Genomic DNA, 10,348 nt, shown 5'->3' on the forward strand with positions numbered 1-10,348 from the left:
TTTGTTTTACGTCACTCGTGAGCTTTACAGGTTTTTACACCGAGGATGAGCCGAAATTTCCGTTTGTTTTCATTGATGTCAATACAGAGGCCACTAAATAACAAAGGACAGTACAGTGTTTGCTTTTCCATGCTGCAATAGATCTTTTCGCGGTAAAAGGAGGGCAGCATGGTCGAGTGATCAGCGTTTCAGACTTGCAATCTGCCGCTCCTGGGTTCAAGTCCCGCCTTGGCGACTACTTGGATTAGCCCCGAATTTCAAATCCTCGGCCATGCTTGAAATATAGCTAACTGGTTTGCCTTCGGCAAGTTGGGATTCTTAACAACGTTATTTTCAATTTGAATTATTTGTTTAAGTTGTTTCGTGGAAAACCTGTAAACTAGCTTCTAGCTAAGTGTTTCTCCACGTTACACTGTTTATTATTATAAAACTGTTTATTAAAATCCGCCATTTTGGAAACGGGGCAAACAGAGCGAGAAGTGTTTTTACGCAATGTCAAAAAACGTCTGTAATATAAAAATCTGGACAAGACTTCCGTATTATATCCCCATACTTGATTATGCATTCAATTCTTGGATAAAGGAAAGCAGAGGAAAAACAACGTATTTCCTTTGGGACTACAGCTTTGTTTTTGATTGGTAGGGGGTTATACGAAAATCTTTCCAAAATCTGCACAAACGTTGAATGGTGAGGGTAATATGGAGGCCCAAGCATTTCTCTATTTAAAATTGAGGGGGATATATAAAGGTAAGCTGAAAAGTGGGTGATCGTGTTTTTAATTTTCCTTACATCTGTCTGTAAACCCCGCAAATTTTTCAAGGTCAGGGAAGAGTTACTGGGGAATTTTGCAAAAAGTCAAGGAAAATCTTAGTTCTCGTCAAAGTCAGTGAAAAGTAGGGGAATGTTGATTTGAGGGTTCCACAGAGGTTTGTGAAGTAGTCGATCAAGTGTAGCAAATCGGATAGAAAGCTTAAAAGCGATGGAGAAGTGTATCATAGAACAATAGAACTATGCTATTCCGAGAAATTTCGTAAATCGTTCCCTGCATGTCTTTAGCCTTAGCCATTTTATATTTGAGTTGTGCACCCCAAGGAAATAAAACAAACCATCAAACCCTGCTTAACTCTGTGCTAATAATATTTTGTGCACTGCGCTTTCGATAATTTGGTAATTAATTTAATTCAAGGTCAGTGAAAAATGTTTTGAGGTCAGTGAAAAGTCAGAGAAAAGTCAGGGAATTTTTTGGGTTCCAATGAGTGGCAACCTTTTGTTAGTATTACTATATTTAAGATATATCACAAACTAATCTATGATTCTAAGTATACATCTTGCTTCTCATTTGACAGCATTTGTATAGTCGCAATTCAAGAACTCAAAAGTGGCCCTTGTGCAAAAAACCATCCAGGACACGTGCACAGGATGCCACAGAGGAATTTCAAAAAGGAAAGAATGTTGACACTATATCGTTAGCATGCACTTGCGTTTTATGACCCTTAATCTTGTCCAATACATTCCATTGAAGTTCATGCACTCATCAGTAACCTATATGGGCAATAGACTTATCATTTTCTCAGTTGAATGCCTGGTTTATTGTTTGATGGGTTCTGAGTTAATGTTTTTGAATGTTGCATATTTGCGGGACCATCCATTGAGGGAGATTGCTATCTGCTTTTTTTATCTATAATGCCCTTGAAAATAGAAAAAAAATTGATTGTGGCAATTGATGTGCTTTCACTCAAGAGAAGTTTCTCCAACTGACCTGTAATTTACCAAGTACATGTCACTGGTGTAGTACATGTTGTGGTTCAGTTTTATCCTAGGTTCAATTTTTATTTTCGTTTGTATTAATTAAACTCTATCATTATTGCATATAGCCATATCAAAAACAAATGGAAATAAAATTTGCCTGTAGGATAAAACTGAAATACATCACTTTGATGCGGTACGTTGTAATTCAGGCCATTTTATTGATGTGAACACTCATTCACCTTGTTTAAGGAGGAATACAAAATATATGCTTTGTTTGCCACAACCATATATGTCTATGAGCATTTTCTTGCTTTACATTTGGGTACAGCTTTTCATTTGCATATACAGGCTGTTGATGTTTTATATAACTGTTTAATATGAAAAAAGATTGGCTCATAACATTTAGAAGAACTGCAGAAATGTAATGGTCAAGAGGCCAACTCCAATGTAGCTTTGTTGGTTTATTAGCTCGACGTTTGGACCGTCTCAGTCTTCCTCAGGAGCATACTAATTACAATAAGATTAGTATGTGATTAGTATGTAATTAGTATGCTCCTGAGGAAGACCGAGACGGTCGAAACGTTGGGCTAATAAACCAATAAAGCTACATTGGAGTTGGCCTCTTGACCATTACATTTCTGCTTTTATTTATGTTATTTCAAGAGCCCACGATCGCTTCAGTGATCCTCCAGGCAGCGCGTTTGAGACTGATCAGCACTGTTTGTGGGACCCCTTACACTACAAACAGTTACACGGCACTGCCATGGGGTCTCCAGTTTCTGTTGTTATAGCAGAAATTGTGATGCAGAACATCGAGGAACGCGCCCTTTCGACTTGCCGACAAACGATACCGCTTTGGTTACGTTACGTTGACGACACATTCACCGCCGTTCGACACGACGAAATTGACGCATTCCACAACCACCTTAACGAACAAAACACTGACATACAGTTTACCAGAGAAGTCGAAGAAAATGGCAAACTTCCTTTTCTAGACTGCCTGGTAAGCCACAACGACAACTCATTACGAACGACAGTTTACAGGAAACCGACACACACCGACAGATTACTAGACGAGTCATCCTACAACCCTACATCACACAAAGCCACAACTATCAGAACTCTAACACGACGCGCACAACTAGTATGTGACTCGACAGACAGCTTATCCGACGAGAACAAATACCTTCACCGTGTTTTTACGAAGAACAACTACAACAACGACTTCATGCGACGAAACACTCACCGACCCACTACCACTACCGAAACAAACGACACCGCAACCCCTACGACTACAGCAACCATACCGTACATAAAAGGTATGTCTGAAAACATCTCGCGCATCTTACTACCCTTCAATATCCGCGTCGCCCACAAACCCATCACCACACTACGTCAGTTACTAACCAACGTTAAAGACAAAGACGAACCGAGGAACAGACAGGGAACGATTTTTAAGATCAATTGTTCCGACTGCCAAGCCTCCTACATCGGTGAGACTGGCAGAAACCTCACAACAAGACTGACTGAACACAGACGGGCGACGAGGAAAGGTGATGTCAGCAATCACATTGCTGAACACCATCGACTTACCAACCACAACATTGACTGGGACTCTGCGCAATGCCTAACCTACAGCACTGACTATTTTCAACGACTGACTCTGGAAAGCTGGTTTACTAACTTAGAACAGACTCCCCTAAACAGATGTCAACAACTACCCGCCCCATACAAACGACTCATTCACGACATAAACATCACAAACGACCGAAAAAGAACAACCTAGCTTTACCGACAGACCGAAACAGACCAATCACGAACGACTTACGTCACTTGAGTCTTACAGCCAATAACATCACGGCAAAACCAACCGATCATTTCACACGAACTGGAATAAGAACATTCTACTGACAACAATCACTCACTTGACTCTGATGATGACTTCCGCACAGGTTGTTGCGCTTGTAATAAAGGACTTTAAGCCGATAGGCGTCCCAAGCTCGCGTCTCGAGAAAGCCGAAAGATCACTAAATTCTTAGTCACGCATGTACGTACTTATTTATGAAAGCGTCACGCGTTGTGTTACGCGATATTAGGCTACGCGAGGAACTGCTGACAACTTGAACTTGAACTCGTTATACGCTTATAAGGAACGAGCATAAGAAACGAAATATGGTCGATTTAAAACGCTAAATATTCTGAAATGTGAACATTTTACTCTTCTTGTGTGTCCGTTGCGGTTTCTGGTGATCTCTGCCGTTTCGGGCTTGCTTTTCCATCACTATTGTTCCTATAGTACTCCGCCTTATGAGACAAATTATATATTTTCCTCTAAGATTTTCGCCAAAAGTTCGATAACATATGAATGTAGTATTGAGCTCAGAGAAAAAAGGTGGGTAAATTTTTTCCGAGGTTTCATCGTGAAGAGAACGTAAAAGTCGAGAATGCGCCCTCACAGCAGGCCTCTGAAAATGCCGAAACTGATCATTTTCCGCTATAAAGTGTCACTCTAGTCTCCCCTCTGATTTATTATATTGCCTTAAAAAAAGTACATTGCACAAAACTCAAAAAAGTGTTTCTCATTCTGTAACAGATGAATGCAAACAATGAACACAGAGAAAAACAAGTCAGGACTATTCCACTGCAGTAAACAGTTTACAAATAGTTCTTCATACAATCGAGCCATTGTACAGATATCAGTTCAAGACATAACACACCGCTTAGCTCGTAGCTAAGGAGGGAATATATCATTGAAAACTTGGGAAGAGAAAACAGCAACCATGCAAAACGAAAAAAAAAATCGTCAGAAAAAAACTTGCCCACTATCAAACACCTGATTGATTAATGATAAATGAATGTATGAAACAGAAAAAGTGGCGGATCTAGTGGAGCCCCCCGCCCGAGATAAAATTTTGGGTACAAAAATAAAAGAAAAGCCGGCAAGTTTACACATACAAAAGACCCTGCCGCTCCCCTTCATACCCTTCCACTTAGCTCAAGGTCTGGATCCACCCATGAGAAATGATAATTATGACAAGGAATTATTGTAAAAAAGGAATAAAAAAACATAATGACATGACGGTCGATAACAGAAGGTGTCACAGGGCTTACTCTTGGCGCGTGACTAAGACCAAAATGAAGATTTGACACGTGAATCTAACAGAAAGGCAACGTACATGTGATTCGTAAGTTATGAGGCGGTGTGAGGCGTCATTTGCCTCCACAACCGTGTGTGTCTGCAGACATCTCTCGCGCCCATAGCACAGCCTAGTAACAGAATCAAAGAAAGGTGGAAAAAAAGAGTTCAACTTTTGAAGAAGTTTATTCAACAGTTTTCCATAAGAATTCGGATATCATCCAAAAGGTCAAAAGGCTTTGTACTGGGAAGGTACTGCTTCACGGGGAATCCATCATGATCGACCAAGAACTTCTCAAAGTTCCAAGAGATGTCGTCACTTCTCACAGGGGTCCATGAAACAGCTACATACCGACTGATTACTCCTCCAAGAAGGGGGCAGAGCGACTTCAAGAAAATAACGTATAGTTACCGCTTCTACGACAAATTTACAACCAATCGCATTAAGAGTTTCAACATGTTAATGTTTTCACGTTTTATCCGTTGCGTGTGTAATGATCAGCGGTATTACACGTTTGGACATGAACATGTAGTAGAACACAAGCATCGTTTTGTAAAGAAGTCGGATTATTAAATATAAAAACTGTTATCAAAATCCATCGTGTTTTCGTATAAAGAATATTACATGGTGTCAGGAGTAAAACACGAAACAGAAACTCAACCATCCATCTAGCGAAATTTTGGACAAAAAACAGCCGGCGTTTCAGAGCAATCAACATCGGCGATCCAACTTCATGTTACAGGATCAGTCGCTTCTCGACACGCCGGAAGAGGTAGAAAACACCGAAGAAACACAACAACCAGTGGAAATCGAAGAACACACAACCGACATGGCGACGCACTTAAGCCTTCCACCTCCAGAACCTCTCGAGTTAAGTGGGGAAAACATCTCGGCCCTGAACTGGAAGAAGTTCAAACAGAAGTACGTAAATTTCGAAATTGCGACCGGAATAAGCTCGAAGGATAGTGTAACCAGGGTAGCAGCACTTCTGACAGTTACCGGCAACGATGCTATCGATATTTTCATCACTCTCCGGTCTGGGATGAAGAAGACGATGATAAGAAAATCGATAAGGTACTGTCGAAATTTGAGCAATACTGTGAACCAAAGAAAAATGTCAGCTACGAAAGATACAAATTCTTCTCAAGGGCCCAACAAAGCGGCGAAAGTATCGACCAGTATGTGACGATACTAAAAAAGCTTTGTTAAACATGTCAATTTGGAACTTTGAAAAATTCTCTCATCATGGATCGAATTGTACTTGGTGTAAACAACACAAAAACGAGAGAGAGACTTCTCCGGGTGACAGACCTTACACTCGAAAAAGCAGTAGATGTAGTACGATCAACAGAGGCCACGGAAATTCAAATGAAAAAACTAGACTGTGGCTCATCAGTGCATGGAATTGGAAAAGAGAAAAACAAATTTGCAGACAAAAAGACTCCCTCAGATAATGATGAGAAAAGACCTCCAAGTAAGAAGTTCAATTGCTGGAACTGTGGAACTAAACATGGTCTAAGAGAGTGTCCTACATATGGCAAAACATGCAACTATTGTCAGAAACGAAATCACTTCCAGAGTGTATGCAGATCACAGAAAAAAGTCCATGGACTGGACGTAGATCAACAAGAAGAACAAAATCTTAATTCAACCCTATTTGTAGGAGCTGTCACTACAGACGTTCAGATCTACAATGAGGAACGCTATGTGAAACTGCCAGTAAAAGGGCATATCACAAAACTCAAGATAGACACTGGCTCTCAAGTTAACATCATGCCGTTTAAAGACCTAAAGAAGATAGTTGGAAGCAACCCACAGATAAATGCCTGCACACACAATCTAGTCAGTTACTCCGAAGACAAGCTAACGGTACTTGGCACTGCTAAACTACCAGTGAAATCTAAACCGATGTCCAACAGGAGCTAACGTTCCACATAGTAGAAAAAAATCAACCCGGACTATTGGAGTTCACATCATCTAGAGATCTGAGTCTAATCAAAGTGATTATGGCAACCAAGAGAGAAGAATAACAAACCAAACCAGAAGGAGGAAAGGAAGTTAAGAAGCTATTGGAAGAACTGAAAGAAGAAATGCTGCAAAAGTACAAGCAAGTATTCTCAGGTTTGGGACGTTTGGAAAAACCTTACCACATTGAAATAGACCCTACTGTTACACCTGTTGTGAACCCACCTAGAACTGTCCCAGCAGCTCTTCGCGACCGAGTGAAGAAAGAATTGGATGACATGGAAAAGCGAGGGGTTTTTCGTAAGGTAGAAGAAGCCACAGACTGGGTTAACTCCATGGCCATTGTTGAAAAGCCCAATGGTAGTCTGCGGATCTGTTTAGATCCAAAGTACCTCAGTAAAGCAATAAAACGGGAACATTTTCACGTATCCACCATAGAGGACATCACTACACGTATGGCAAATGCAAAATGGTTCACTAAGCTAGATGCAAACCGAGGATACTGGCAGATACCTCTTGACGAAGAAAGTCAACTTCCAACCACCTTCAAGACACCGTTTGGGCGGTACTGTTATCAAGCCACTCCATTCGGAATCACATCTGCTCAAGAAGTTTGCCAAAAGCGGATGAGTCAACACTTCAGCGACTTGGAAGGAGTTGAAACCGACATCGATGACATAGTAGGGGCCTTAAGCAACCACGACGGCGACGGCAACGAGGACATGGAAAAACAAGAGATCTAATTGGCAGAACAATAGCTCAGCACGTGCATTTTGAAACTTTGTACATTTCTTAGCCGTCCTATGCAAAATAACAACGTGAAATCGCCAAAATTTGCGTCGTCTGCGAGCCGAAATCGCGACGGCAAATATTTTAATCTCCATTTGGAACTCAACGCTACTTTCATACGTCATACTGAGGTTGAGCTGTGGAGCCGTATGAGACAGTAAGCTCATGCAGCTATTTTTGAAATTTTAACTAAGAGTGGAAATTCATTTTTTAATCGAAGTCTTCCTTGGCGTTGCCGCCCTGACTGCTTAAGGTCCCTAATAGTGCACGCAGAAACAGAAGAAAAACAAGACCATCATCTACAAGCGGTCCTGGAACGATGTGAGAAGATTAACCCAACACTAAACAAAGAAAAGTGTATTTTCAAAGTCAAAGAAATCACCTACATTGGTCACAAACTCAAGCAAGAGGGAATGAAACCTGATGATGAAAAGGTGCGTGCCATAAACGACATGCCGGCACCAACTGATAAGAAAGGAGTAGAAAGACTCCTTGGAACTATCAACTATCTGGGCAAGTTCATTCCCAATCTGGCAACCGTCACTGAGCCTATCAGAATTCTGCTAAGAAAGGATATAGAATTTCAGTGGTCATATGAACAAGACAAAGCACTACAAGAAATCAAAAGTATCCGTAACCCCAAGCCAATGGCCTTGCTGAGAAAGAAGTTCAAATAGTGAAAAATCTACTAACCAAAGTAAGGCAAGATCGCCGGGATCCCTATTTAGGACTACTTGAATACATGAACACCCCAATAGATAACATTGGTTCACCAGCGCAACTACTCATGAGCAGACGAGAGCAGGACTATAAAGAGTACCGTAGAAATAGAAGAGGATTGATGAAATCACCAGAAAGCAGTCCATCGACAACTGACATCTCACCTAATACTGATTCTCCAACGGTGAGAGCTTATGAACATTCACTCACCAAGGAAACAGCCAACCAAGCAATCCCATTTGTTGAAAAACCCACTACAACATCTCACAACCAAGAGGAAATTGATTCATCTGAGGATGAGATCCCAGAGCCTCGCAAGACAGCAGTCTACGTTTCAAGGATTATGTTGGGTAACAATGAACATATCTTACGTCTTGATGTTTGATGAAACTGTGGGATCAGTGTGCTAAAAGTTTGTCTTAACGACTTTGTATATATTTCTAACAAGTTGAAGTTAGAGGAAATGTGGCACTTTTAATAAGTTCTTGTTTTTTATTTTTTTTTCACTGCCCAGCGTTACTCAATTTAGTGTTAGTGTGCATACACTCTGTTGTGTTCATTTTTTCTTCTTTTCATTTTCGTTGGGGGAAGTTGTAATGATCAGCGGTATTACACGTTTGGACATGCACATGTAGTAGAACACATGAGCATCGTTTTGTAAAGAAGTCGGATTTTTAGATATAAAAACTGTTATATAAATCCATCGTGTTTTCGTATAAAGAATATTACAGCGTGTGACTCGCCTCGGCAAGTGCAGTGCTTGTTGAAAGAAAACGAAGAAGAACGCGACAATTGAAAAGTCATATAAAATCAGACAGAAACCACTAAAAACCTATTGAGTTATGGTTGGCTGAGAAAGTGATCAAAGCCCCTGAAAATCCGCAAAAAGGTCCATAAATCTCTCTTTCCCATGAAAATATTTTCGAAAGAATATGTTTATCACGTAACCGCAGCCTATCATGGACGAGAGCCCTAAAGATCTTAATAGAGACCTCCTCGAAACCCTTTCAAGCGCAGACGTCACCTTTAAATAGGTGTAGATTGGATCTTCCCATGCGCCGTTGACTCGGATTTTCTGCAAAAGTGGAAAATTCGAAACAAATCTATTTCCAGGCCTGACCCATTTCAACCCGTTCATGATCTCGTTCGCCCCTGGCTCTTGATTTAAGAACTGATTACACGGAAAAGCCAAGATATTTAAGCCACACGGGTACTTTTTTTGGTTAAATTCCTTAATGAGTGCATTCAGGTGAGGATACTGTGCGGCGAATCCTCAGTAAGTAGTGACGTTGAGCACAAGGGTGACATTGCCACTGTACTTGCGCAGCGACGTTGCTGCGCCATTCAGGTACTTAGTGCGAAAGTCGAACAGCGACGGGTTTCTAATTCGAGTACAAGTACTCGAGGTTTCCCTGACTGCTTCAGCAGAGAAACCAGCAAAAAGATACAAAAGACAGGCCAGCAAGGAGGAGCGCGTCATCGTGAACAACAACGCACCGCCGACTCCCGTGCTGCTTATCTGAACCAGTGCAGAGCCTTGGTGTAATATAATATCGCACGCATTTCGGGAGGGAACAAGAGTCTTTTAATCAATATTCTATTAGGCCAGAGAGGGGACTCACATGACGAGGAGGAGAATTATGTATAGGCTACTTAAGGATGTGTTACTGTGAAATTAATCTCCTCGACAACCCTTTGTCGAGATCCTGTTTTTTTTTTTTTTTTGGTAAGTTTGAGCTCGGTTGTGTTCAATTTTTCTTTGCAAAGCTACTCAGAGAAAAGAAGTGCAAGAATAGGATATCATCTTCTCCACGGGAATCCCATGTTATAGTGCTTCTCAGGGAAATAGTCCAGAGGGTCCCCTATACTTTTTATGTGAAGCGTGATTGAAAGATTTTTTTTTTTAATTCGCGCGAATCGTGACTAAAGGAGGGGGGCATTGGGGTTTGCGGTTTTGACTCTATTTTAGATCGGTTTTTCGGCTTTTG

At 41.0% G+C, this 10,348-nt stretch overlaps 1 pseudogene; it reads right to left on the reverse strand.

Annotated features, from left to right (window-relative positions):
- Nucleotides 1–4,085: 4,085 nt before the first annotated feature.
- Nucleotides 4,086–9,840, reverse strand: LOC111331605 (epididymal secretory glutathione peroxidase pseudogene; annotated as a pseudogene).
- Nucleotides 9,841–10,348: the final 508 nt, after the last annotated feature.

This window comes from Stylophora pistillata, chromosome 3 (genome assembly GCF_964205215.1).
Source record: "Stylophora pistillata chromosome 3, jaStyPist1.2, whole genome shotgun sequence".
NCBI lineage: Eukaryota > Metazoa > Cnidaria > Anthozoa > Scleractinia > Pocilloporidae > Stylophora > Stylophora pistillata.